The 14,881-nt window shown below is 38.7% G+C and overlaps 1 protein-coding gene across 4 annotated transcripts in view; it reads left to right on the top strand.

Annotated features, from left to right (window-relative positions):
- Nucleotides 1–14,881, top strand: part of KLHL13 (kelch like family member 13) — a 410,214-nt gene that overhangs the window by 26,308 nt on the left and 369,025 nt on the right. For 3 of the 4 annotated variants that reach the window (XM_055376216.1, XM_055376217.1, XM_055376219.1), the window contains one exon: nucleotides 10,380–10,508. The gene's annotated coding sequence lies outside the window, so the exon portion shown is untranslated. Of the gene's footprint in view, nucleotides 1–760; nucleotides 850–10,379; nucleotides 10,509–14,881 lie in introns of all 4 variants that reach the window. The other variant, XM_055376218.1, reaches the window with a different exon arrangement.

Here is a 14,881-nt window from a genome sequence, read left to right as displayed (position 1 = left end):
ACTGATTTCTTTCACTTAGCATAATGTTTTCAAAGTTCATCCATGTTGTTATAAAGTCAGTTTTAAAATGCAGATTTATAGTGGTTTTTATAATGTGCCTTCAGTCTACTATTTGTATTAGTTTGCTAGGGCTGCCATTACAAAATACCACAAACTTGGTAGCTTGAACAACAGAAATTTGTTTTCTCACAATTCTGGAGGCAGGTTTGGTTTCATCTGAGGCCTGTCTGCTTAGCTTCCCTGTGTCCGCATACGATCTTCCCTTTGTCTGTGTGTCTTTGTCCTAATCCCTTCCTCTTTCAATGAGGACACCAGTCATATTGGATCAGGGCCATCCTAATGACCCCATTTTAACTTAATTGCCTCTTTAGAGGTCCTATTTCCAAATAGCATCACATTCTGAACTACTGGGGCTTAGGACTTCAACATGTCAATTTTGGAAGAAGACAATTCAGCCCGTAACACCACCTTAAAGAAAAAACATCAAGCCTATATAGCCTAGTCTGTTTCTACATATATTTTTGATCAATTTGGCCTGTCAGTCAAACTAGTCTGTGTGTATGTGTTTGTGTATGTGTGTAAAGAATCTCAGTCTTGTCAGTCCAGCAGGTCTAATTTTTAAAATTTTTTCTGATTACAAAATTAATGTGTACCTTATACAAGATTTGTAAACATGTAAATTGAAAAGTGAAAGTGTTTCATAGCCCCCATTGTTAACAGTTTACAGCTTATTCCTCTAATTTTTCTTTCTTTTGTACAGATACCAACAATGAAAATGGGATCATATTCAACATGGCACTGCACAGCATACTTTTTCCACTTAATGTATAAGCACATCTTTCCATGTTGGTACTTATGAATCTCTGTGTGTGTGTATATATATATATGTGTGTGTATGTGTGTGTATATATATGTGTATATATAACATTTCATTCTATGCATATACCATGCTTTATTTAAATATTTCTCTGTTGATGAATATTTGGATTGCTACCAACTTTTAGCTATTACAGAAAACTAGAAACAATACTGCAATGAATATCCTTGTGTATGCAAGCCAAAAGCTCCATCAGAGGTCATGAACATTTAAAATTTTAATAAATACTGCCACATTTCACAGCAGCTTTTAACTTGATGACAGTTCCTGCAAAAGGTGGAGCATATTCACAGAGACTACTTTTCCTCCAGATGAATCTATAAGTTGTTTAGAGGGCCATAGTGGGCCGTCTTCTGTCCTGTCTTTTAGAGAGGCCCATTCTGGGTAATTTTTATATTCTTTTTTGGAAAATGCTGATCTAAAATGATCTTTTAAACTTTACCCATTAGGCTTTCTTAAAAATTTAATGAAAAACATACACTGATGTTGAAAAAAACCCTATACATTTGGCATTACATTGTTTGATGCAAATCTTTTTTGTTTTCCTTTTTGGTCTTCTCTACTAACAGCTTGCATATGACTCATTTCCATCTCAGCAATAGGATTATGAGTCATGATTAAGGCAATTCTCCTTTTCCATTAAAGATAATGAACTCACTCATGGATATGTTTTATAAAATATGTTTACAATGATATTGCAACATAATATTGAAAGAATGTAATTATCCTATATCTCTATTATGTGAATATAGTTCTATTCAAAATGTGTTTACTTATCACAAAGGTTACATCTTGGAACTATGATTTTTGTTTTGAAATTAGCCCTCCACTTTACAACATGCATGTTATGGTGTATTTATTCATGATCTATGCTGTGATCTTCATACTTGTGAATATGTAATATTTCTATTAAATATAAATATACTCTCAACCCAGTGTATAATACATACTGCCACTGGTATGAGATACAGGCAAGAGGACTGTTCCAGTCTATCATTGCATCTTGTTTTCCTCTTTTCTTGTTACCATGCCAGCGATCTAACAGTTTGGTTGTCACTGTAAACTCCTGGGATTAGCCTTCTACTTCAAATCAACAAAGCCAGCAGTATCCAATTACAGCTGAAGAATGGCCTAATCTTCAAAACCAGCTGCCATAAGATAGCACAGGCATCCATTTAATCAAAATTACCACATCATCTCATTCTTTCATTTTTGCCCATGGAAATGCTTAGCAAGAATGCAATAAGATATCTACATTTTGCATCAGTTAGTTAATAACTCCTCTCAGCATTTTGACACAACGGAGCATAACACTAAATACAGAGAGAGCTTGCTTGAAAATGGCATTTCAAATATGTTCTTTTCCTTGTTTTTAAAAACTGTTGTAGCTTTGAGTTTTCCTAATGAAGACTAAAGTTGTGTTCAGACTCGCTTGTTTTCATTGTCTCTACTTGAAAAAAAAAAAAACGATTCTTTTACTGCTTCACATAGTAATGCATGTTCATTATAAGACAAAACAAAATAAAAAGCAATATAGAACAGAAAGTGGAAGTAGGTTGCAATCTTATCCTTCAAAGACAATCACTGTTAAGAGTGGGTCTATATTTTCTAGCCATTTTTTGCATGCTTATCTCAACATATATATGTTATTTTAATTATTCATATAAAATAGATACATACATAAGGTTTTTCATTCTTTGCTCCCCTCTCTTTTTCAACTTATTTTTCCAAGCAGTAATTATTTCAAATGGAGAGACAAGAATACAAAATGTAACAAATGCCTAGGTATCCACCACCCATCTTTATAAAATCTTAATGTTTTATTATTTTAAAAACTAGATTTTAAAAATAGAAATGAACATTTACGGAGTTGATATCCTCTGTATATCCTTCCTTGGTTTCATTCTCCTTTCCTTCCAGAAATAACTTATCACAAATTTTGTGTTTATTATTTAGGTATCCATAAACAATAAGTAATATTATGGGCTTTGTGTTTTTCGTTTGATTTTTATTTACTTATTGTTGCCTAATGTATTTTATTCATTTAAAAATATGTATAATAGTTGTACATATTTTGGGGGTACATGAGATATCTTGATATCTGTATACAATGTGTAATGACCAAATCAGGGTAATTGGAATATCCATCACCTCAAACATTTATCATTTCCTTGTTTTGGGAACATTACAATTCTTCTAGCTATTTTTCTTTTGTTCAGTTGATATGTAATAATTGTACATATTTATGGGATAAGGGTAATATTTTGATACATACAATGTATAATGATCAAGTTAGAGTAATTAGTATATCCGTCACCTCAAACATGTATCATTTATTTGTGCTGAAAACATTCAAAATTCTCTCTCCTAGTTTAAAAAAATATATAATTATTAACTGTAGTCACCGTATAGTGCTATACAACAGTAGAACATATTCCTCCCATCTAGCTGTAACTGTATCTGTTAACCAACTTCTTATCCTCCTCTCCTCCCTATGCTTCCCAGTTTCTAATAATCATAATTCTTCTTTCTGCTTCTCAGAGCTCAACTTTTTTAGCTCCCACATATGAGTGAGAATATGTGGCATTTACCTTTCTGTGCCTGACTTATTTCATTGACACAATGTCCTCCAGGCTCATCCATGCTGCTGTGAATGAAAGGATTTCATTTTTAATGGCTGAATAATATTCCATTCCATTCCACATTTTCTTTATCCAGTCGTCCATTGATGGACACTTAGGTTGATTCCATATCTTGGCTATTGTGAATAGCACTACAGTAAACACAGGGGAGCACATATCCCTTTGATATACTGATTTCCTTTCCTTTGGATAAATATCCATTAATGGAATTGCTGGATAATACAGTAGTTCTACTTTCAGTTTTACTGCAGGATCTCCATACTGCTTTTCATAATGGCCATACGAATTTACATTCCTACCAACAAGATATAAGAATTCCCTTTTCTCCACATCCTCACTAGCATTTTTTTGGTCTTTTTGATAATAGTCATTAAAACTGGAATAAGGTAAGATATCATTGTTGTTTTGATTTGCATTTCCCTGATGATTAGTGATGTTGAACATTTTTTTCATATATTTGTTGGCCATTTGTATTTCTCCTTTTGAGAAATGTCTATTCAGATCCTTTGGTGGGCTTTAAGTGTTTTCTGGGCTTTTAAAACTTCATATACATTGTGTCAGTATATACATATCATTCTGAAACTTGCTTTTTCCCACCTACTTCAGGTTCTATTCACCACACATTTTCCTAACTTTCTCCCTCTTCCTTTCCCTCCCAAACTTTCTATTGGATTAACAAAGCTTTCCATATTCCTTTAATTTCTTCTGTTGGTTTAGAAGTTATATAATGTATTTTTATCCTTTTAAGGATTTATTTACAATTTTATGATACTTAAATATAATTTTTCTTTTTTTCTTTATTTTTATTATACTTTAAGTTTTAGGGTACAAGTGCACAACGTGCAGGTTTGTTACATATATATACACATGCCATGTTGGTGTGCTGCACCCATTAACTCATCATTTAACATTAGGTATATCTCCTAATGCTATCCCTCCCCCCTACCCCCACCCCGCAACAGGCCCTGGTGTGTGATGTTCCCCTTCCTGTGTCCATGTGTTCTCACTGTTCAATTCCTACCTATGAGTGAGAACATGCGGTATTTGGTTTTTTGTCCTTGCGATAGTTTGCTGAGAATGCGAAGGATATGAACAGACACTTCTCAAAAGAAGACATTTATGCAGCCAAAAGACACATGAAAAAATGCTCATCATCACTGGCCATCAGAGAAATGCAAATCAAAACCACAATGAGATACCATCTCACACCAGTTAGAATGGCGATCATTAAAAAGGCAGGAAACAACAGGTGCTGGAGAGTATGTGGAGAAATAGGAACACTTTTACACTGTTGATGGGACTGTAAACTAATTTTTCTAATAAATTCAACAAGTTACTTAATGGTTCTGTCCTTCTCTTTACCAACACAAGGATCTTAGCACAGTTTACCCTACCCATTTAATATTTTGCCTACATATTGTCATCGTTTCCACTGTTTTTACTCCACACTCTAGCCTCTCCCACTGTCAACATCCCGCATCATAGTGGCATATCTGTTACACAACTGATGAAACTACATTGATACAGCATCATCACCCAAAGTACATTAATTACATTAGGGTTCGCTCCTGGTGTTGTACATTCTGTGGTTTGGACAAATGTATAATGACATGTATCCACCATTACAGTATCATACAGAGTAGTATCACTGCCCCAAAAATCCTCTGTGCTTTGTCTATTCATTTCTCCCTCCCTGTTTACCCTGGCAACCACTGATCTTTTTGCTGTATCCATAGTTTTGCTTTTTCCAGAATGTCATATGTTTGGAATAATAAGGTATATAGCCTTTTCAGATTGGCTTCTTTTACTTAGTAATATACATTTATGGTTCTTCCATATTTCCTCAGGTTTTGATAGCTCAGTTCTTCATAGTGTGAATAATATTCCATTGTCTGGATTACTCCAGTTTATTTAGCCACTCACCAACTGAAGGACATTTTGGTTGCTTTCAAGTTTTGGCAATTATGAATAAAGCTGCTAGAAACATCTCTTTATAGGCTTTTTTTTTTTTTTTGGTGGTGGGGACAGGATATTGCTCTGTCACCCAGGCTGGAGTGCAGTGGTGCTATTATAGCTCACTGCAGCCTCAAAGTCCTGAGTTCAAGCGATCCTCCCACCTCAGTCCCCCAAGTAGCTAGGGCTACAGGTATATGCCATCACACCCAGCTAATTTTTTATTTTCGTAGAGGTAGGGTTTTGCTATATTGCCCTGACTCCTGGCTTTTTTTTTTTTGAGAGACAGGGTCTCACTTTGTCACCCAGGCTGGAATGCAGTGGCACAATCATAGCTCTCACTGTAGCCTCAAACTCCTGGGCTCCAGTGATTCTCCTGCCTCATCCTCCCTGAGTAGCTTGGATTACAGGCATGTGCCACCACGCTCAGCTAATTTTTAGTTTTTAAAAAAATTTAAAAATTTAAAAATTTGTGGGTAGATAGGTGTATATATTTATGGGGTACATGAGATGTTTTGGTACAGGCATGCAATGTGTAAGAATCACATTATGGAGAACCGGGCATCTATCCCCTCAAGTATTTATCCTTTGTGTTATAAGCAATCTGATTACACTCTTTTAGTTATTTTATTTATTTATTTATTTTGAGATAGGGTTTTTCTCTCTGTCACCCAGGCTAGAGTGCAGTGGCATGATCTCAGCTCACTGCAACCTCCGCCTCTAAGGTTCAAGTGATTCTCCTGCCTCAGCCTCCTGAGTAGCTGGGATTACAGGTGCACACCACCATGCCTGGCTAACTTTTGTATTTTTAGTAGAGATGGGGTTTCACCATGTTGTCCAGGCTGGTCTCGAACTCCTGACCTCGAGTAATTCTCTCGCCGTGGCTTCCCAAAATGCTGGGATTACAGGCATGAGGCACCACGCTCTGCCTAGTTATTTTAAAATGCACAGTTAAGTTATTATTGACTAAAACCACTCTGTTGTGCTATCAAATAGTCTTATTCATTCTTTCTATTTTTTTTGTACCCATTAACCATCCCCACCTCTCCCCTCAGCTCCTCACTACCCTTCCCAGTCTCTGGTAACCATTCTTCTATTCTCTATGTCCATGAGTTCAATTGTTTTGATTTTTAGAGCCCACAAATAAATGAGAACATGCGATGTTTGTCTTTCTGTGCCTGGCTTCTTTCACTTAACATATTTTCTCTGGTGATGTGATTTAGTTTCTTGCTTTTTATTTTTTTGTGTGTCCATTGCATGTTTTTTGGTTTGAGGTTACTGTATTAGTCCATTCTCGCACTATTATCAGAACTACCTAAGACTGGGTAATTTATAAAGAAAAAAGGTTTAATTGACTCACACTTCCACAAGCCTGAGGAGGCCTCAGGAAACTTACAATCATGGCAGAAGGGGAAGCAAAATATGTCTGCACATGTCCAGAGCAGGAGGAAGAGAGATAGAAGGGGGAAGTGCTACACACTTTAAAAAAAAACAGATCTAGTGAGAACCCACTCACTGTCACCACAACAGCAAGGAGGAGACCCATCCCTATGATCCAATCATCTCCCACCAAGTCCCTCCCCCAACGTTGAGGATTATAATTCAACATGAAAGTTGGGTGGGGACAAAGAGCCAAACCATATTAGTTACATGAGGCTTGCAAATTCTTTTTTTTTTTTTTTTTGAGACGGAGTTTTGCTTTTGTTGCCCAGGCTGGAGTGCAATGGCTCAATCTCAGCTCAATGCAACCTCTGCCTCCCGGGTTCAAGCAATTCTCCTGCCTTAGCCTCCCAAGTAGCTGGGGTTACAGGCATGTGCCACCACACCTGGCTAATTTTTTGTATTTTTAGTAGAGATGGGGTTTCACCATGTTGGTCAGGCTGGTCTGGAACTCCTGACCTCAGGTGATCCACCTGCCTTGGCCTCCCAAAGTGCTGGGATTACAGGCATGAGCCACCATGCCCAGCTGCAAATTCTATCTTACAACCCATTATTTTAACCTGATAACAACCTACCACTGTTTGCATAAACAAACAAACAAGCAAAAAGAAAACTAATAAAAACTCTATGCCTTAACTTCATCACCCCAGTTTTTAACGTTTTGTTGTTTCCATTTATATCTTATTGTACTTTCTATGTCTTGAAAAGTTGTTGTAGTTATTATTTTTGATTGGTTCATCATTTAGTCTTTCTACTTGAGTAGTTTACACATCACAGTTACAGTGTTATAGTAATTCTGTTTTTCTCTGTATTTGCTATTACCAGTGAGTTTTGTACCTTCTTTTTGCTCATTAACAGCCTTTTCTTTTGGATTGAAGAACTCCCTTTAGCATTTCTTGTAGGGAAGGTCTGGTGTTGATGAAATTCCTCAACTTTTGTTTGTCTGGGAAAATCTTTATTTCTCCTTAATGTTTGAGGAATATTTTTGCCAGATACACTATTCTAGGGTAAAAGTTTTTTCCTTCAGCACTTTAAATATGTCATGCCACTCTCCTGTTCTGTAATGTTTCCACTGAAAAGTCTGCTGCCAGACGTATTGGAGCTCCATTGTATGTTGTTTCTTTTCTCTTGCTGCTTTTAGAATCCTTTCTTTATCCCATATCTTTGGGAGTTTGATTATTAAATGCCCTGAAATCATCATCTTTGGGTTAAATCTGCTTGATATTCTATAACATTCTTGTACTTTCATATTGATATATTTCTCTAGGTTTGGGAAATTATCTGTTATTATTCCTCTGAATAAACTTTCTACCCCCATCTCTTTCTCTACCTCATCTTTAAGGCCAATAACCCTTAGATTGCCTTTTTCAGGCCATTTTCTTGGTCCTGTACGTGTACTTCATTTTTTTTTATTCTTTTATCTTTTGTTTCCTCTGACTGTGTATTTTCCAATAGCCTGTCTTGAAGCTCACTAATTCTTTCTTCTGCTTGATCAATTCTGCTATTAAAAGACTATGATGCATTCTTCATTATACTAATTGAATTTTTCAGCTTCAGAATTTCTGCTTGATTCTTTTTCATTATTTTGATTTCTTTGTTAAATTTATCTGATAGAATTCTCAATTCCTTGTCTGTATTCTCTTGAATTTCTTTGAGTTTTCTCAACACAGCTATTTTGAATTCTCTGTCTGAAAAGTCACATGTCTCTGTTTCTCCAGGATTGGTCCCTGGCACCTTATTTAGCTCATTTGGTAAGGGCATGTTTTCCTGGATGGTGTTGATGCTAGTAGATGTTCTTTGGTTTCTGGGCATTGGAGAGTTAGGTATTTATTGTAGTCTTCACTGTCTGTACTTATTCATAGCCTTTATTCTTGGGAAGGCTTTCCAGATATTTGAAAGGTCTTGGGTGTTGTGATCTAAGCTGTAACTGCTTTAGGGGACACCCCAAGCCCAGTAACTCTGTGATTCTTGCAGTCTCATAGAGGTACTGCCTTGATAGTCTTGGACAAGATCCACGGAAATTCTCTGGATTACCAGGCAGAGACTCTTGTTCTCTTCCCTTACTTTCTCCCAAACAAATGTAGTCTCTCTGTCTGTTCTGAGCCACTTAAAGCTGGGGGGTGGAGTGACACAATCACCCCTGTGGCCACCAACACTGTGACTGTGCTGGGTCAGACATGAAGCCAGCAAAGCCCTGGGTCTCACCCAAGGCCTACTGTAACCAATCCCTGGCTACTGCCTATGTTCGCTGAAGGCCCTGAGGCTCTGCCATCAGCAGGTGGCAAAGCCAGCTGCTTTGCTGTCCTTCCCTTCAGGGCAACGAGGTCCCCCAGGCCCCTTAGAAGTTTCTGACTCTAGTCCCTGACTAGAGCTCACAAGATGTGATCCTTCCCACAAGATGCAGTCCTTCCCACTCTTCCCTCCCCTTTCCAAAGGCAGAGGAGCCTCACCTTGTAGCCACTGCCACCACAGGCCATAGGTCTACTACTACTACCAGACTACTACTGATGGATGTTCCCTTAAGGCCCAAGGGCTCTTAGGTCAGCTTATGGTGAATGTTGCCTGGCCTGTCACTCACCCTTCAGGGCAATGGGCTCCCCTCTGGCCCAGTGCAGGTCCAAAAATGCCATCCAAGTATCAGGTCCTGGAATTGAGGGTCCTAAGAGCCCGCTTAGTTCTCTAACCCTCTGTGGTTGAGCTGGTATCTGAAGTGAGCAAGCCTTAGCAGCTCACCCAATGCCCTTGACATAGTACCTGGGTATCCCTGCTGGTTATTGAGGGCCCAGGAGCTCTTCATTTAGCAGATAATGCACTCTGCCAGGACTGGGTCCTTCCCTTCAAGGCAGCAGGTTTGCTTCTGGCCCAAGGAAAGTCTAGAAATGTCATCCCGGAGGTAGGGCCTGAAATGGGGGTCTCACAACTCTGACCGATGCCCTATCCTGTTGTGGCTGAGCTGGTATCCAAGATGCAAGACAAAGTCCTCCCCACTCTTCTCTCTCCTCAAGCAGAATGAAGGGTCTCTTTTGGAGCTGCGAGCTGTGCAGCCTGGGATTAGAGGAGGGATGATGCCAGCACTCCCTTAGCTACACCAGCTGGTGTCTCAGTATGTCACATTGTGATATACTGGAGGCAACACAAGATGGAGTCTCGTCGTGTTGCCAGGCCTCCAGTCCACTGTCTCTGGGTCCAGTTCAGTACTAGGACTTGCCTAAGAGTTGTAGTCCTTGTGACCTAGACTACCTTTCAAGTTTTCTTAGAGACCCAGAGCCCCTTAGCCCTCGATGGTGAGGTTTGTGGGAACTTAAGTTCGGACCGTTGGGATTGGTGATTCCTTCCTGGCTAGGGCTAGTTTAAATGCTCCCTCTGTGGGCAGGAGTCAGCTGAGTTTGGTCTGGGTTTTCCTTTCTGCTCTAATAGGACATCACTGAGTTCAATGCCTCATGATTGTTATGCTTTTCCTCCCCCAGCACCCAGAGATCCTCTCTGCACCACACCACCTTGTCTGCTGGGAAGTGGGGGAGGAGTGGCCTCAGTGATTCAAGACTCTCCTTTCTACCTCTTGAGGGTGTCTTTCAGCGATACGAAGTTGAAACCAGGTACCATGAGGGCTCACCTGATTTTTGGTTCTCATGAAGGTGTTTTGTGTGTGTGTGTATGTGTGTGTAGATAGTTGTTAAATTGGTGTCCTTGCTGGGGGGACTATTGATGGAGCCTTCTATTCCATCATCTTGTTCCACCTCTTCTTCTAATTTCCAAAATTTTTTGTAGAGATGGGGTCTCATTGTGTTGCCAGGCTGCTCTCGAACTCCTGGGCTCAAGTGATTCTCTCGCCGCAGCCTCTTAAAGTGGTGGGATTAGAGGCATGAGTCACTGCACCCAGTCTGTTTACAGGTTTTTGTGTGGACATGGGTTTTCAACTCCTTTGAGCAAATACAAAGAAGGATGATTGCTGGATTATTTGGTAAGAGTATATCTAGTTTTGTAAGAAACTGCCAAATTGTCTTTCAAAGTGGCTGTAGCATTCTGCATTCCTACTAGCAATGAATGAAAGTTCCTGTTGCTCCATGTTCTCATCAGCATTTGGTGTTGTCATTGTTTTGAATTTTGGCTATTCTAATAAACGTATAGTGGTATCTCATTGTTGTTTTAATTTGCAATTTCCTAATGACATATGATGTTGAATATCTTTTCATATGCTTATTTGTCATTTGTATATCTTGTTTGATGAGGTCTGTTCAGGTTTTTGCCTATTTTTTAATTTTTAATTTTATTTCTAAAACAGGGTCTCCCTCTGTAACCCAGGGTGGAGTGCAGTGGCACAAACATGGCTCTCTGCAGCCTTGACCTCCTAGGCTCAAGCAATCCTCCTGCCTCAGCCTTCTGAGTAGTTGGGATCACAAGAGTGCACCACTGCATCTAGCTAATTATGTTATTTTACTTTTTAAAGAGACAGGGTCTCACTTTGTTTGCCAGGCTGGTCTCAAACTGCTGGGCTCAAGCGATTCTCCTGCCTCAGTCTCCCAAAGTGGTGAGATTATAGGTGTGAACCACCGCTCCCAACCCTTTTGCTTATTTTTTAGCTGAGTTGTTTGTTTTCTTATTGTTCACTTTTAAGAGTTCTTTGTATATTTTGAATAATATTTCTTTATCGGATGTGTCTTTTGCTTGAACTTATTTCTAACTATATCTAGATGATGTTATTAAACTGTATGTCATACTAATTTATTGTAGATTATGTAATATATCTCTGAGCCTTTTAGATATCATGTACATTATACACATTACAGCTGAGGTAAAAATATGTTCCAATAACTTTATTAAAGTTTGTCTCATAAGACATTTGATTTTAGGAAATTATGGATAATATTCCTAATTCTAATTATCTTCTTTGTTTTATTAGTTTATCAAATTGGCTTCCTAATTACTATTCAAATAAAAGCTTATAATTTTTCTCTATAAGATTGTCTACTACTCTCTTCCACCCCTACATTTTATTTTTTATTTTTATTTTTGTAGAGACAGAGTCTCACTATGTTGCCCAGGGTGGTTTAGAGCTCCTGGCCTCAAGTGATCCTCCTGCCTTGGCCTCCCAAAGTGCTGGGATTACAGGCATGAGACATTGTTCTTAGCATCACCCCTTCATTCTAGATCTTGATTACAGTAGCCACAGACCATTGATGGTAAGATTCAAATGAGAAGTCAGTTATATATAGGAACAAATAAGTAAAATTTATTTCCTTAAATGAGTAAATAAAACTGGAGTCGATTGGCCAAAAATCATTATAAATATTGTAACATTAGTTGTTTTTCAGCTCTAAAGGTATAACTAATTAATATTCCCTTTTAAGGGCTATCCCTGCAAAAGCTGTGTGAGTAATCAGAGAGTTTATTTTTTAGACCCTGTAATACAATTCTAAAATGAAAGCCTAATGAAGGGCAATTTGCAAAATAAGGCTTGGACAATCTAGGAGAGAGTCATCCTCTATTCTTGGTGGTGCCCTAGTAAATAGCCCCAAATGTTAGTGCTCAAAGTAAAGGAGACACTTCAGATATTTATGTTACAGTGGAAAAGAACCCCTATTTAAAAACTGAAGCCATCCAACGAGTGATCTGCAGTGATATCAATTTCATTTACTGGTCATGTAATGTTCTGAACTTGTTCCAAATATGGCCATCTGTCCTCCAATGCCGGCTGAAGGTTCCCCATTTAGATTTCATGGTCTGTTTGACGAGGGATTAAGCCTGAAGAGATGAGGCAAGTGTAGTTGACTGGGCTAGGCTGGATTGCTGAAATAGGTCTCTAATAGCGTTCCTTGCTTCCAGTCTTTCTTTTCAATCTTCATTACAACTAGTCCTACTACTCTACCAGGTTCTAAAACATGGCTTTTGTTTTTATCATCTTGGTTTCCTGCCTAGAAACCTCATAGACTCCGTACCTCTTACAAGTTTAAATCCTTGGTTCTCAATCTGATATTCAAGGCACTTTGTAATCTTGCCTAACCAATCATTTCCCTCACTTGCTCTTAAGTCTCAACATTGGGCCAGTGCAGATAGTCAGAACATTGCTGGTACCAGTAACAGAATTTTAAATGGAAAGAGCCAAAACCATTATCTGAAATTCAACCTGGATTCAATCTGTATCCAGTTCCAGGACATAATGTGGAGAAAGACTATTTGAAGTCTGTGTATGGAAGACTAAAGAGATAGAATGGGATAGAAGGTGTGTGTCAGGCTGAGAAGTTCAGGACTTAGTCTTTGAACTAAGTATGCTAATGGTTATTGGCTATGCACTTTACATAGTGCCTATTACCTGTTGGTGGGCATAGGTCTAGCTTCTTAGAGCTACAGTGTGAGCAGATCACTATTCCTTCTCATCCTCATTTCCATCCCTCACTACACGTCCCCTTGTGCCCTGTGCTGGGCACTGTGAAGGGTGTGCTCTTTTGGACTGTAGCCCTACTCTGGCCCAGACACTTCAGCTGACCTTGGTGGTGCCAGGAGGAGTCCAAGATTTTTTGTATGAGCAATTCCAGTTCCTGGGTTCCAAATCCTTCCCTGATGGAGGAGTTTAAAGTGTAGACAAAATGGAAAGGACCAGAACCAAATATCAAGTGCTGGGATATGGCAAGTCAGAGAAACCAGAGCTCCAGATGAGGTGTGGCCAAACAAAACACCCAACAAAAAACCAGAGAGACCAGAGCAAGCATCTAGAACACTGTATGGCATGGAGTAGGTGCTTAACTATTAATTGTTGAATAAAATGTAAAGTGTAATGATGAAAACAGACATTATCTGCAGATAGGGTTTTTTTTTTTTATTATACCTTAAGTTTTAGGGTACATGTGCACATTGTGCGGGTTAGTTACATATGTATACATGTGCCATGCTGGTGCACTGCACCCACTAACTCGTCATCTAGCATTAGGTATATCTCCCAATGCTATCCCTCCCCCCTCCCCCCACCCCACAACAGTCCCCAGAGTGTGATATTCCCCTTCCCGTGTCCATGTGATCTCATTGTTCAATTCCCACCTATAAGTGAGAATATGCGGTGTTTGGTTTTTTGTTCTTGCGATAGTTTACTGAGAATGATGGTTTCCAATTTCATCCATGTCCCTACAAAGGACATGAACTCATCATTTTTTATGGCTGCATAGTATTCCATAGTGTATATGTGCCACATTTTCTTAATCCAGTCTATCATTGTTGGACATTTGGGTTGGTTCCAAGTCTTTGCTATTGTGAATAATGCCACAATAAACATACGTGTGCATGTGTCTTTATAGCAGCATGATTTATAGTCCTTTGGGTATATACCCAGTAATGGGATGGCTGGGTCAAATGGTATTTCTAGTTCTAGATCCCTGAGGAATCGCCACACTGACTTCCACAATGGTTGAACTAGTTTACAGTCCCACCAACAGTGTAAAAGTGTTCCTATTTCTCCACATCCTCTCCAGCACCTGTTGTTTCCTGACTTTTTAATGATTGCCATTCTAACTGGTGTGAGATGATATCTCATAGTGGTTTTGATTTGCATTTCTCTGATGGCCAGTGATGATGAGCATTTTTTCATGTGTTTTTTGGCTGCATAAATGTCTTCTTTTGAGAAGTGTCTGTTCATGTCCTTTGCCCACTTTTTGATGGGGTTGTTTGTTTTTTTCTTGTAAATTTGTTTGAGTTCATTGTAGATTCTGGATATTAGCCCTTTGTCAGATGAGTAGGTTGCGAAAATTTTCTCCCATGTTGTAGGTTGCCTGTTCACTCTGATGGTAGTTTCTTTTGCTGTGCAGAAGCTCTTTAGTTTAATTAGATCCCATTTGTCAATTTTGGCTTTTGTTGCCATTGCTTTTGGTGTTTTGGACATGAAGTCCTTGCCCACGCCTATGTCCTGAATGGTAATGTCTAGGTTTTCTTCTAGGGTTTTTATGGTTTTAGCTCTAACGTTTAAATCTTTAATCCATCTTGA

Source organism: Gorilla gorilla, chromosome X, assembly GCF_029281585.2.
Source record: "Gorilla gorilla gorilla isolate KB3781 chromosome X, NHGRI_mGorGor1-v2.1_pri, whole genome shotgun sequence".
NCBI lineage: Eukaryota > Metazoa > Chordata > Mammalia > Primates > Hominidae > Gorilla > Gorilla gorilla.
The sequence above is the reverse complement of the archived record's forward strand: the minus strand, read 5'-3'. Positions and strand labels throughout refer to the sequence as shown.